This window comes from Jatropha curcas, chromosome 3, assembly GCF_041381405.1.
Source record: "Jatropha curcas cultivar XTBG-Jc1 chromosome 3, XTBG_Jcur_1.0, whole genome shotgun sequence".
In the NCBI taxonomy this organism is placed as follows: Eukaryota; Viridiplantae; Streptophyta; class Magnoliopsida; order Malpighiales; family Euphorbiaceae; genus Jatropha; species Jatropha curcas.
In genome coordinates, this window is record NC_143153.1 from 10,613,859 (window position 1) to 10,626,530 (window position 12,672).

The following is a 12,672-nucleotide window of genomic DNA, read 5'->3' on the forward strand; positions in this document are numbered from 1 at the left end:
AATTCCTATTATGAGTCAAACTGCAAGTGACTTTTGAATGTGCTTTCCATTCTGAACATTGGTTCTTTGCATCTCTAAGGATCACAGCCGGAGGAAGTTTTGAGTTATTCCAAAGCTTTTGATTTCTCGCTCTCCACAGATTCCACACAATGAAAATCATCTCTTCCACTTGCTCTAACCTTAGATTATCAAAAACCTACAATAAGAAGTCCTTAAAAGACACAACATTAAAAGGAACATGAAAACCACTATAATTCCACACATCCATAGCTCTATGGCACCTAAAAAGAACGTGAGGAGTATCTTCGTCCATATTAAAAAAAATAAAGAATTACTAGCGACACTCACCCCTCTCGCAATGAGCTTAAGCCTAAGAGGTAAAACACCTTTAAGGGTTCTCCATTTGAATTCTTTCATCGTAAGGGGGGACTTTAAGGTTCTAAATCTTCCTCCAAATGTCATCTCTTTCTATAATAAACCCCCTACCATGGTTCTAATGTACAAGAAATAACCAGACCTGACGCTAACACCCGTTTTCTCAAAATGCCAAATAAGCTTATCATTCCAGTTGGTTATGCTCAAGGGTATAATAAGAATAGCACGCGTATCCCTAACGCTAAAATTCAAATTCTCAACTATCCTATTAAAATCCCACCCCAGTCTATCCTCTATCATAAGGTCACACACTCTCATGGTGGGGTCAATAAAATGGATCCCATTCTCCACTTCAAAACTTCTATCCATACGAATCCAAGGATCTCTACTAACCAAAATCTTTTCCCCATTACAAACCTTCCTTCTCGTACCAAGCTTTAACATATCTCTAGCAAACAGAATACTCTTCCACATAAAACTAGGATTGCATCCAACAGATGCAGATAAAAAGTTTCCATCAAGACAATACTTAGCTTTGAGGATCTGAGATAAAAGAGTATTAGGGTCGATCATAAGCCTCTACCCTTGTTTCCCTAGCATAGCTACATTAAAACTATGTAAATCTCTAAAACCCATTCCCCTGTCTCTCTTACTCTGGCACATATGATCCCAATAAAACCAATGAATACTATTCTTATCCCCCTTTTCTTGCCCCACCAATAGGTATTCATAATCTTCTGAAATTCATCACACAAAGAAATGGGAAGCAAGAAAACGCTCATACAATAAGAAGGGAGAGCCTGCAACTGACTTAAGTAAAACTTCCCTACCCTCTCTTGACAGAAACCTATTATTCCAGCAATTAATAAGACTCCATAATCTATCCTTTAAATAATTAAAAATATGTCTCTTATTATCTACAATTAAGGAAGGAAACCATAAATAATTACTCTCATTCAATGACTTAGTCACTCTCGGTATACTAGAGACCAAATTCCTAATGCTCACATGGACACTTGGGCTAAACATAATTTCAGACTTCAAGAAGTTAACTGCATGACTTGAGGCCACCTCATAATCCTTTAAAATATCCTTAATCTTACGACTCTCTCTCTCAATAGCCTTAAAGAAAAAAATAGAGTCGTCGCAAAGAGAAGATAGGAAACTCTCAGACAATGTCTCCCTGCTCAACACCCATGAATCCAACCCCTAGGATTAGCCTGCTTAAGTAAAAGAGACAAACCCTCGACACAAAAAATATATAAATAAGGAGATAAAGGGACTCCTTATCTCAAACCCCTAGCCGGAGTAATAGGGCCAGTGATCTCCCCATTGCACATAACGGACTATTTAACACTGGTCACACACATCATCATCCAGCCCACCCATTTAGCACTGAAAACCCAACTTAATTGACATATTCTCTAGGAAAGGCTATCTAACTCTACCATAGGCCTTACTGATATCAATCTTAAGGGCCGCAAAACCGGAATTACCCCTATTCCTACGCTTGATATTGTGAATAGTCTCAAAGGCTACTAACACATTATCTTGAATAAGTCTCCTCGACACAAAAGCCGATTGGCTAGTAGAAATAATATTGGGTGAAAAACTTTTTAATCTGTTAGCCAAAACCTTAGAAACAATTTTATAAAGAACATTATAGAGAGAAATCGCGTGATAATCTTGAATAGTAATAGGATTTTGTAATTTAGGAATTAAAACCAGTAAAGTATCAGCAAGGGATTCAAGAAAAATACCGTCATTAAGCCACTCTGTACACCCTAACGTCACATCACCTCCTATTATATGCTAAAATTTCTGGTAACAAGCTGGATTAAGGCCATTCGGTCCTAGAACTTTGTCGGGCTGCATTTGAAAAATTACATCTTTGAATTCTTCAGGCTGGAAAGGGGCACACAACAGCTCGTTATCCTCTCTAGAGACTTTGGGCTTAACCAACCGAGTAACCTTGTTTCGGTTAGAAGTGCCGCCTGCAAAGATATCAATAAAATAGGTAAAAAATAAATTTTTAATTCCTTTTTTATCTGTGATCCACGTCCCCATAGAGTCCTGCAAATTTAAAATTCTGTTAGAGATGGTATTTGGTAATTCCACGGTTGAACTAAATTTTATTAAGGAATCTATAGGCATTTGAGGAATGCCATAGCCCTAACAAATATATAAATAACTATATTGCTCACCAAGCTGGTTAAGACTGCAAAGGATGTGGAGATACTGGCCAAAAATGGAATTATACAAAATCGGCTACGCAATGATTATAGTCTGTCAACTCTTTTCAGCTATCTTGCCAAAGGAAATTTTGTGTATTCTACTTCTCTAATATAGTTGAAGCTCTCAATATTTATAGCAAAAACCCATGGCACAAATGGATGGAAACCATAAAACAAGATTATTTCAATAGTCCATAGGCAGGGATTTCTGTTCTTGCAGCTTCTATTTTTGTCATGTTTACCATCATACAAACTGTGCATTCCCGACTGCAAGTTTAGATTCTGATCTACTGTAAATTAAACTTATAGTTGTTGTCTAATAATAAATTTTCACAACTGAACTTGTAATTCTCTTACTAATTAGCCAAGGCCTTCTTGGGGATTAATACTTTATATTAATTATGTATAGAAAAAAATTAAAACCTCTGGTTATGTTTATTAAATTTTTCATTTTCCGGCTTCTTTCTCATAATATATATAATTTTACAATTTTAACCGAATGGTACTCTAAACTTTAAAATGAAACGATGGTGTCTCCAAAATGATCAACTTTACATCATTAATCACTCCAAAAACCAATGAGTTGAAGACCTGCATTGACTTGGAAAAAATATATTGTTTCCCCTCATAAAATTCCTAACTATAAGTTTAGGAATAACACTCAATTTGCTCTATAAACTTAGGAGCAATGTACAATTTGTAGAAAAATAAATTTTTTGTACAATTTACTCCCTTAAACTTGCACCAAGAGTATAGCAAGCATATTTTCTAAAAAAATTAATCTTTATGAAAATAAAAATTTTGATTTAAATCAAATATAATTAAAAAGTAATGAATTATTTAATTAAAATCAAATATAATTGAAAAATAAAAAATATTCTGCAAACGAAAATATTCAATATAATATTATAATTTTTTAATAATTTTTTATATTTTTCTAAATAATTTTTTATTTTCTAAGTTTAAACCTTTATAATTTTTATTTATTAAAAATTATTTTTCTTTAAGAAATGAGTTTTTTGTTTTCTTACGCCAAGTTGAGGAAATAAATTGTATAAAAAATTGAACTTTGAGCAAATTGTACATTGCATCCAAGTTGAGCCTTAATCCATTAGTTTTATTCAGAGCCCCATTTTGACTAATAAGGCCACATCTACATGCCTAAGGATCAGTTCAAAGTAATAATCCATTTTCACTAAGAATAATAATTAATGATAGTATCTAGCTCATTAAACTGTTATGCTACAGATGAATAGAAGAATGCTACTCCATCATAGATATTTGATGCTCTAAAAGAAAAGCACCTATTATAAGTTTAAATCTTTGTTTTGCATTCTCTCCATCCGGTCTAATATGGTTTGAGAAAAGAGTCAAGGGGGCTTGGGACAAGATCAAGGAGTTCCATAGAGAGAAAACTAGGCAAATGCAAGTTTTAAACTTTTAAAAGAGAATTCAAAATGCATAGAATGAAATATTTAGTATCTGTCAAGGAAGAATATTTTGACAAACTAATGAATGTATACAGTCAACATAATCAGACTGAGTTAGAGACGATGGTGGAAAGGTGTAGGTGAACTGGCTTCAAAGGTTCCAAAAAAAAGAGCATCAATACCTTGATCTCTCTAACAAAAATTATATTTCAAAATAATAATAACAATAATTAGGGATGTTCATAAGTAGGTGACTTGGTTTGGATTATAAAATTTAAAAGACCACTAAAAATAATAACAGGACCAATAGGACCATTTGCATACAAGAAGAGCTTCATCAAGTTTTCATGGAATCAGCTAATCAAAGCCACCCCATTTTCAAGTTGTAGGAACTAGTGCACCCTTGAGTCTCTCAAATTCCATACATCTCTATGGCGTGCAGTTACCATATCCTTTAGCTGTACATTTCCTCACCATCACCTGATAATCAGTTTCCCAAGGTCCCGACAATGCTCTATAAAATTCCATATCTAAACACAAACACTCTCTTTATCATTTCATCTTCTTCAAAAATTCCCATGAACAGCCACTTGTAGAATAAGATCAAGCGCCTTTTGGAAATCAGTGTTCATCCCCCAGACCATTCTTCTCTCTAAAACTATTCCTTTCTACCATTTGAAGAGTTAGATTTGCACAGAAAGTACTAAGCTTTCCCTTCCACGGCTACTTGCCTGGTGGTTAAACTCAAATGCACAATGCTATTGATCTCTCCATTATTGGGCTGTACAGAAAATTATGATTAGTGAAAAAAAGATACACAAGAGGCTAGTCAAAACCAACTGCTCTTTTTAGAGAACAAATTAGATTTATAAAATATAATCAAATAATAAATAAAGTTCAAGAGTAAGAAAGAATAGAGGAGCTACCTTTTACAGACACATCAATTCCCCTCTTAACTAAGGGGCAGCTAGCTCCAACATTTTCCTACTAAAGACACTACTAAACCCCTTAGAAAACCACAGATCAGTCATATAGATAACAATATGAAGTAAAAATATATATATTGACCAAGTGAAAATAACTTACTTAACACCTTGAAAATACGTTAAAATCAGTCATGTGAATAACTTTTGACTACCAGTGCCCTATTCTACAAATAAGAGTGTATACCTCTAATTCAGGGTGAAAATAAAGAGCCAGAATTAAAAATATATAAAAAAAAAATTTTAAAAAAAAAGAAAAAAGAAAAAGACTTCTAGGATCCTAATCTCTATCGAGCTTCAATTCACATGCCTAAGTTTGCACTTGCATATGAGATGCTGAAAAAAATAAATCAACAAGCTTGATTACATACATTGGTGGTCAATTGGGGAATTGGCATAGGAAGTTAAAACCAAAAAAAATGAAAAATCTTAAACGAACTCAACCATTAAAGCTTTAAAATGTCAAGACATCAGTGAAGGCTCAGCTGCAACTTTTGCCTGATCTATATATAGCGAATAATTGCTAAAGGAAAAGTAAAACATTAGTCAGATTAAAAGTTCAAATCCATTCTCTACCAAAATATATATATATATATATATATATATGCATATAGGCAGAATAAGCTATATTGGTTAAATAATGAGTACCAATTTTAATCTTTTGACAACGTGATGAAACCACAGCAACTCAAATCCTTCACAGAAAAGTTCAACTAAAGGTAAAATTGTGTTCTTCAATTGTAGACATCATATAAGATTATTAAACCAAAAAAAAAATTCAGACAGCCAAACTATCATTATAAGCAAGGTAAAAAGGAACCTAGAATTCTGCATAGAAAAATCACAGTAGAGGTATAAATATCAGGTGATACCCTTTCGCAACAATATCATCAAACGATTACACAGCTTCAACAAAATTATCCTCCCTACCAAGCCCATTAAAGGTAGGGAGGATAAATTTGATGAAGCTATGGAATCAATCTGAATAGGAGAGTACCCAGAATCCGCACGATGTAAGAAGAAAAAGCAATTAGGTCAAATATTTAATAGAATAAAAATTGAGTTAAACACCAAACAATTCCATCCCTTTAGATAGACAAACAAATGACAGTCTCATGATCTACATAAATTCCACCAAAGGTGGTGACCGATTCCTACGAAGGATCAAATTAAAGGAAGCCAAAGCATCATCAATGTTACTGGATGAATCAAATTTGCTTTTAACTAATTGCTTTTGCCACCTACACAGTTTGATTTTGGGAATGGATCCGCACCAGATAGATGACGCTGTGTATTTTATAGACCAATTCATGGGGTTTTCATGAGACTTCTGCAGAGACAGACACTGAGAGTTTCAAGCAATAAAACAAAAAAGAAACAAGAAACTAAAAGAGAAGAGAATAAATTGGAAGTAGGGTTTTGTCTATGGATTTGAAAACCGAAGTAGAGACCACATAAATTAAGACTTGAAATAGAGAGAGATTAGGTTTTAGAATGATATTGAAACAGAGAGACATTTTGCCGTTTTATTATTGGGGAAGAGAGAGCGGCGGCGGGTTTGAAACGATTTGTGTTTGGTGAGGAGCTCTAGGGTTTCTTAACAAAAATCCTTCAAATATGGAAAAAAAGTAGAGGTGTTCATCAAACCACCTCAACTGTGCAAATCGATCTAAATCGATTCAAAATCATGATTTAAAAGATTAATGATTTGATTTGATTTTTTAGCGTTTAAAAATTGAGCATTTGGTTCGATTTACTGTTTAGAGTCAAAATAGCTCAACTGTTATATATATGTGTGCGTGTGTATGTGTAAATTCAATTCAATTTTTTAAAATGAAAATTTCTTTTATATTTATTAATTTTTAAATTACGAGATTAGTTATATTAGATATAATTGAACAATAATTTTTTATTAATTAGATAAATTATACCTTTCAAAAAAAAGGATAAATTATAGCTTATTTCATAAAATGTTCGAATATTAAATATTAATGTAAAATTAGATTAATGTATAACTTTAGAGTGAAAAAATTTAGCTTTCTCTTTTCTCTCTAGTTTTCTAACCCTACTTTTAGTTTGAAGCTATCGCTGTTTATCGGCAGTAGCCCTACATTCTGCTTTTTACTATCTCTTTCCTTTCACCCTCTTTTGTTTTTAATCTTCTTTTGCTTTAATAACTCAGATCTATTTTTTCTATAACAGATCTGTCTTTTTTATTTTATTATTGTTGGTTATCTTTATGTTTGAAGTATTTTTCTTCCTCAGTGAGGGTAGTCCCTTCTTTGTGAATGTTTATTACTAAATAAGGCTATAATATTTGATTTTATTCAGTTAGAGACTTTAGATCTTGATTTGCAAATGTGTATTTCGATCGATGGAACCTGATAGTGCGGCTAGTTCCTCCATCAATGCTATTGACACATAGCGGCAAAAACTCATATGTATTCATTATATATTGCAAATTATTGGAAAAATAATCCAGTTATAAAAGATTTAGAGGAGCTATTATTTTGACCTCCAAATCAATTAATGGAATAATTGCTGTTATAAAGATTTATATCTTTTGTAAAGATCAACTCTGAGTGAAAAGATGTAATATTATATTTTTTTTAGTTTTAGTTTCATTATTCAAAAGAATATAAATTCCTTTCTTTCATTAAAAGATCAGCGAAGTGTATTAGCTACTAATAATAAAGTTCTATATCTAGTCTATATGCTTGTTTGATTCTTGATATTATTATTAATGGATCAAAGCATAGGGACCTGATAGCTTTACATTCAAATTTTTCAAAAAATGTTGGAATGTCATTCGTTGTGATCTACTAAAGTTTTTTCAAGAATTCCACTGCAATGAAAAGTTAACAGTGGGGCTAAACTCTAGTCTCATTGCTCTCATGCCTAAAAAACCCTCACCTCAAGGGCTTAAAGATTACATGCCAATATGCTTAATAGGAAGAGTGTACAAGATTCTAACCAAGGTTTTATCTCTCAGAATGAAGAAAGTTATGTGCTCTATAATTGGCGAAACAGACTAACTTTGTGGGAGGTTGTCAGATTATAGATGGAATTCTCATTTCAAATGATATTATTCATGATATTAAGTCAAAAAAGGAGAAAGGCTTGACTTTTAAAGCAGATTGCAATGAATTATGGTAGCCGATTGCGATTAATTATTTGGTTAAGGTTTTAGAATCTTTGAGTGCATATTTGTGTATGCGATGGTTGATAAATACTGTTTACGATGTTTATGATAGCCGATTGCGATTAATTGTTTGTTTTAGGTTTTAGAATCTTTGAGTGCATATATGTGTGTGCGATGGTTGATAAATATTGTTTAAGGCGAATGGGTTGATTTGCCCGATGGATGGGCTATAAGAATGGAGTAAATGATTAAATAAATGAATGATGGTTATGGCGGACGGGACCGGTTGTTGTGAATTGCCCGATGGATGGGCTTTGAGAATTTATTACTGAATTTTAGTTTTAGGAGGGTGCTTTAGCCCAATTTATAAGGAATGTTCCACCGAAATTTCAATAGAATCTAGGCTAATCATATATAGTAGTTAAATAAATAGGTTTATTTAGATTAATTCTATACCTTGATATTTTTAATAAATAAAGTTCTTTATTTGTTTTATTATTATTATATTATTATTTAATACTCTCGTATTTATTTGAATTGGTATATGAATGTTTATTTAAGTTCTTGCATGCTAGTGTTTGATTACTTGATATGCTTGCATTTAATTGCAATATTTGATTATTTGTGTTGTGACATTGCTATGCCTTTTTTGTGTGGAATTGGGATGAAGTAGGTCACCATGGGTTTGTGAGGACGGTTCTGGAAATGATGAAAATATAATATTCGATCGTCGGCCAAGTATGGGGAGATCGGCGCCCCCGTGTGCACCTAATGATATGATATGGATGATATGGAAAACCACAAGGTGACCTTCTGTTGGTATAGAAAAGAAAAGAGAGAATGGAAAAACAATGAGAGGGCTGGTCAAGTGAGAATTAGACCGGTCAGCCATGTATGGGGGATCAGCTCCCTGGTGCACACGTCATGAGAGGATGGGCCATGTGGGAGGACGGCTCATCAAGGGTTTCGGTGATGCCACATACCAATTTTCACATGATGTGATTATGTGAAGGTATTAATATTTGCGATTGTTGTTGCTATGCCATTTGTGTGACCTCAGTATGATCATATAACTAATTGGATGACTAGATTGATATATTTACATATTCGTGTGAATGCATGTGTTATGCAATACTTATTATTCTTTATAAGACTCACATGTCTTGTTTAACTTTTCAGGAAGTAGGTTCCTCTTTATCCCAGTTTAAGCTAGCATAGCCAGCGGTTCGGTTCTAATCGAAACCAAACCGGAATCGAACCGTACTGTAGACGAATCAGAACCGGACCAAAATCGGCGGTTCATAATTTTGAACCAGAACTGGTGGTTCAAGGGCCGGTTAAGGTTCATGTGAATGTTAAAATATGAACCGGAACCGGCGGTTTCGGTCCGGTTCGAACCGGATGCACAAAAAATTGTAGCTTAAAATTTTTATAAAAAAATTTATATCACTTGATTTGATTATAGTTGATTTGATTTATGGTGAAGAGAAGTAAAATGGTACATAAGTTATAAAAAATTGTGAAAAAATACACATTTTTTGACTTAATTTATATAAAAAATGGTACATGAATAGTTGATTTATATAAAAAAAATACTTTCAAGTGTACAAAAAAAAGAGTGTAACGGATAGTTTTTTATATGATAGGTGTTTTTTATTTATTTTTTAGTAAATAAATTTTATTCATTTTTAATCATTTATTTATTTATTTACTGTAATTTACTAAATTATCTAAAAATATAGTTGTTATTTTTCTGTTATAAGAGACAATTTGGAAAACTAATAAATGAGAAACATGTATAAATATGATGAGTTGATGATTTTTTATTTCACAATCAATTATATCCTAGCTCTTCTCTTATTCTCAATCAAAATTCTCTCAAATTTTCATAGTTTATTATTTTTTCTATTGCTTTATTTTCCTTAATATTGGAATTATCTATTGTTTATTTTTTATTTTCTACATCCAATTCCAAATTCTTTCTCTAATCTCAAATTTTTCCATTCATAAATTTACTTCATTTGATTTTTTAAATAATTTTCTTAGTATTTGAAAATAATAATTTCCAACTCATTCCATTAATTTTATATTCCATTTATAGTTTTTTATATTAGTAAATTAGCAAAATTTGTAAATTTAACGTAATAATAGTTCTAAGTTAGTTAATAGAAGTTTTTCTTTTAAAATTTATAATAATTCATTTAGTTAATAAAATTTAATCATTTAAACATTATTATTTATTCATGAATTCGGAATCAAAATTTTATTATTTTCTAAAAAATTTGCGTAATGCCGGAACCGAATCGGAATCGTAATTTGAACCGTCGGTTTGCCGGAATCGGACCGTGCCGGAACCGGAACCGGAGGTTCAAGGGTCGGTTCCGGTTTAAAATTTTAAACATCTCGAACCGGCAATTCAATGAACCGGAACCGGCAGTTCACTGAACCGGCCATGCCTAGTTTAAGCTCTGTTTCCTTCATCGCAGAGCTAGAAAAGAAATTCCCTAATTTCAGTAATTAATTTATTATATAGTTATATGTACGAGAACTTGCTTATATTTATTTGTTAGTGAACTCCGCAGTTGTAGGATTTATATACCTCTAGTTGTGTATTAATATTGTTGTAATGATTTATGAGCCCATATTATAAATGTAATGTATTACAAATTGGGCCGAATCATGAAATGTGTAAGATGTTAAATTTGGATCCAAAATATAATATAATTATGAGGTTTATTGAGTATAGTAATATGGGCTGAGTGGTAGAAATTCATATTGAGATAGTTGAATTTTAGTGATTAAAGCTTACTACGGGCCCCAGGGGCCTTAAGCTTTCCTGGGCCCTAGTGCCGATCTGGCCCATGGAAACAGGTCGCGACAATGTTGGAATCAGAGCTTAGGTTAGAACCTTACAATATAACTGCGGAGTATAGGGAATTTCGTCTCATCTTTCTCAATCTCATTTGCTTCTACTTCAATGTTTTCCTTAGTGTCACGAATAGAATAAATTCGTATCTCATAGAGTGTGTGTTATTTCTTGAATTTCAAATATAAGAGGACGAGTTTGAATATGTTATTAGGAATGACCCTAGATGATCGAATTGGATAGGATGAAGGTTATTGTGATAATTTTAGGAGAGGTATGCAACAGGGACTTCTTTATGTTGGGATCGGCCGTAACCAACATAAGGAAAAAACCTAGGGATTTCTTTCTTAGGGATGTTGGACGCACTAAACCCTGTGAAGGAAAAACCATACCTATTGCGTAAACTAATAGACTATAGAAAGAAGTAATTAAGCATTTGAGTGATAGTAGTGGACAATAGGATTAAGTGTTAAAGCAAGTATCAATCCTTAGACATGTGAATAGAGTAATACCTTGATGATAGTGGATTGGCTTGATTACCCAATGCACTATTTTTCATATGAACTCTATTCTTGTTAGTGAGTAGAATTGTTTAGAGTATAAATAGGATTTTCATTCGTATGGCAGATTAATGGATTTGGATACCTATAGAAGTAATATTGATAATAGATTACCTCGTTATTACACATGAACTATTACCAAACTGATATAGTTATACAATTGGTTGTGATTGTATCGGAGTTGCTAGAATAAGATGAATAGCAATAATAATAATGATAACAAGTAAAAAAAATATTTGGAGCTTGACGTCAAGTTAAGAATAAGAAGGTTGAAAAGGTTTGAGAGGACATCTTTGGTATAAAAGTCAAATTGTAGCCATATCTAGAGTACGGGACTCTTTAATGCTTAAATGAAAAAGATAACATTAGGAATGGACTTGGATAGTTTAAGGGGTATAAGGAAATATGTATAACAAGTTGTAGTATGTATAAATTAGGAGCAAGTGACAAATAAAATTTGAAGAATAAATACCTTGCTAGACTTAAATAAGAAAAAGATTGATTGACGAAAGACATATGAAATAGGTGAGTTGAACATGAACTTGACATAAGTTAGTAATAGGTAGATGTTTATCTTAAGTTAAAAGTCCCATATGTAGAACTAAACACTTAGTTAATTAAGACTCTAATTAAAATCTTAGAATTATGGTTTGAAAATTTTAATCCAGGATGTGGACAGGAAAGTGAGAAGCTAATAGTGAATATAAATTAGACAATAAGGAGTTATTAAGATTGACTTGATTTGCCATTTGGATGGTAAGGTAGCATTAAGGTCTGAAGTTAAGAAATTTTGTTGAAGATCTTCATATTAATGTTATTAGATAAAAAGTGAATATTTAGGGCAAGTAATAAATGTTAGGTTGAAATATTGGTGATTAGGTAAAACATGATTAACGATGATTCCTAGTACGAAAGAAACCAAGTAGACAAAATAATTAATAAGAGTACTCTAATATCGTTAGGATGGACTAGTAAGCAACATAGGTGGAATGAAATGGTTATATAGTTGATTGTGGATGCTTTGGAGTTAGTGGAATAGGTAATTTTTATGTGTGAACCCTTGAATCTTTTATAGCACGTTT

General features: G+C 32.4%; 1 long non-coding RNA gene across 1 annotated transcript; it reads right to left on the reverse strand.

Moving 5' to 3' along the window:
- Window positions 1–4,228: 4,228 nt before the first annotated feature.
- LOC110010096 (uncharacterized) lies at window positions 4,229–6,761 on the reverse strand. Its single transcript, XR_002285027.3, has 2 exons — window positions 4,966–6,761; window positions 4,229–4,820 (listed from the first exon to the last, which is right to left on the reverse strand). It is a non-coding gene; the product is annotated as an uncharacterized LOC110010096 (long non-coding RNA).
- Window positions 6,762–12,672: the final 5,911 nt, after the last annotated feature.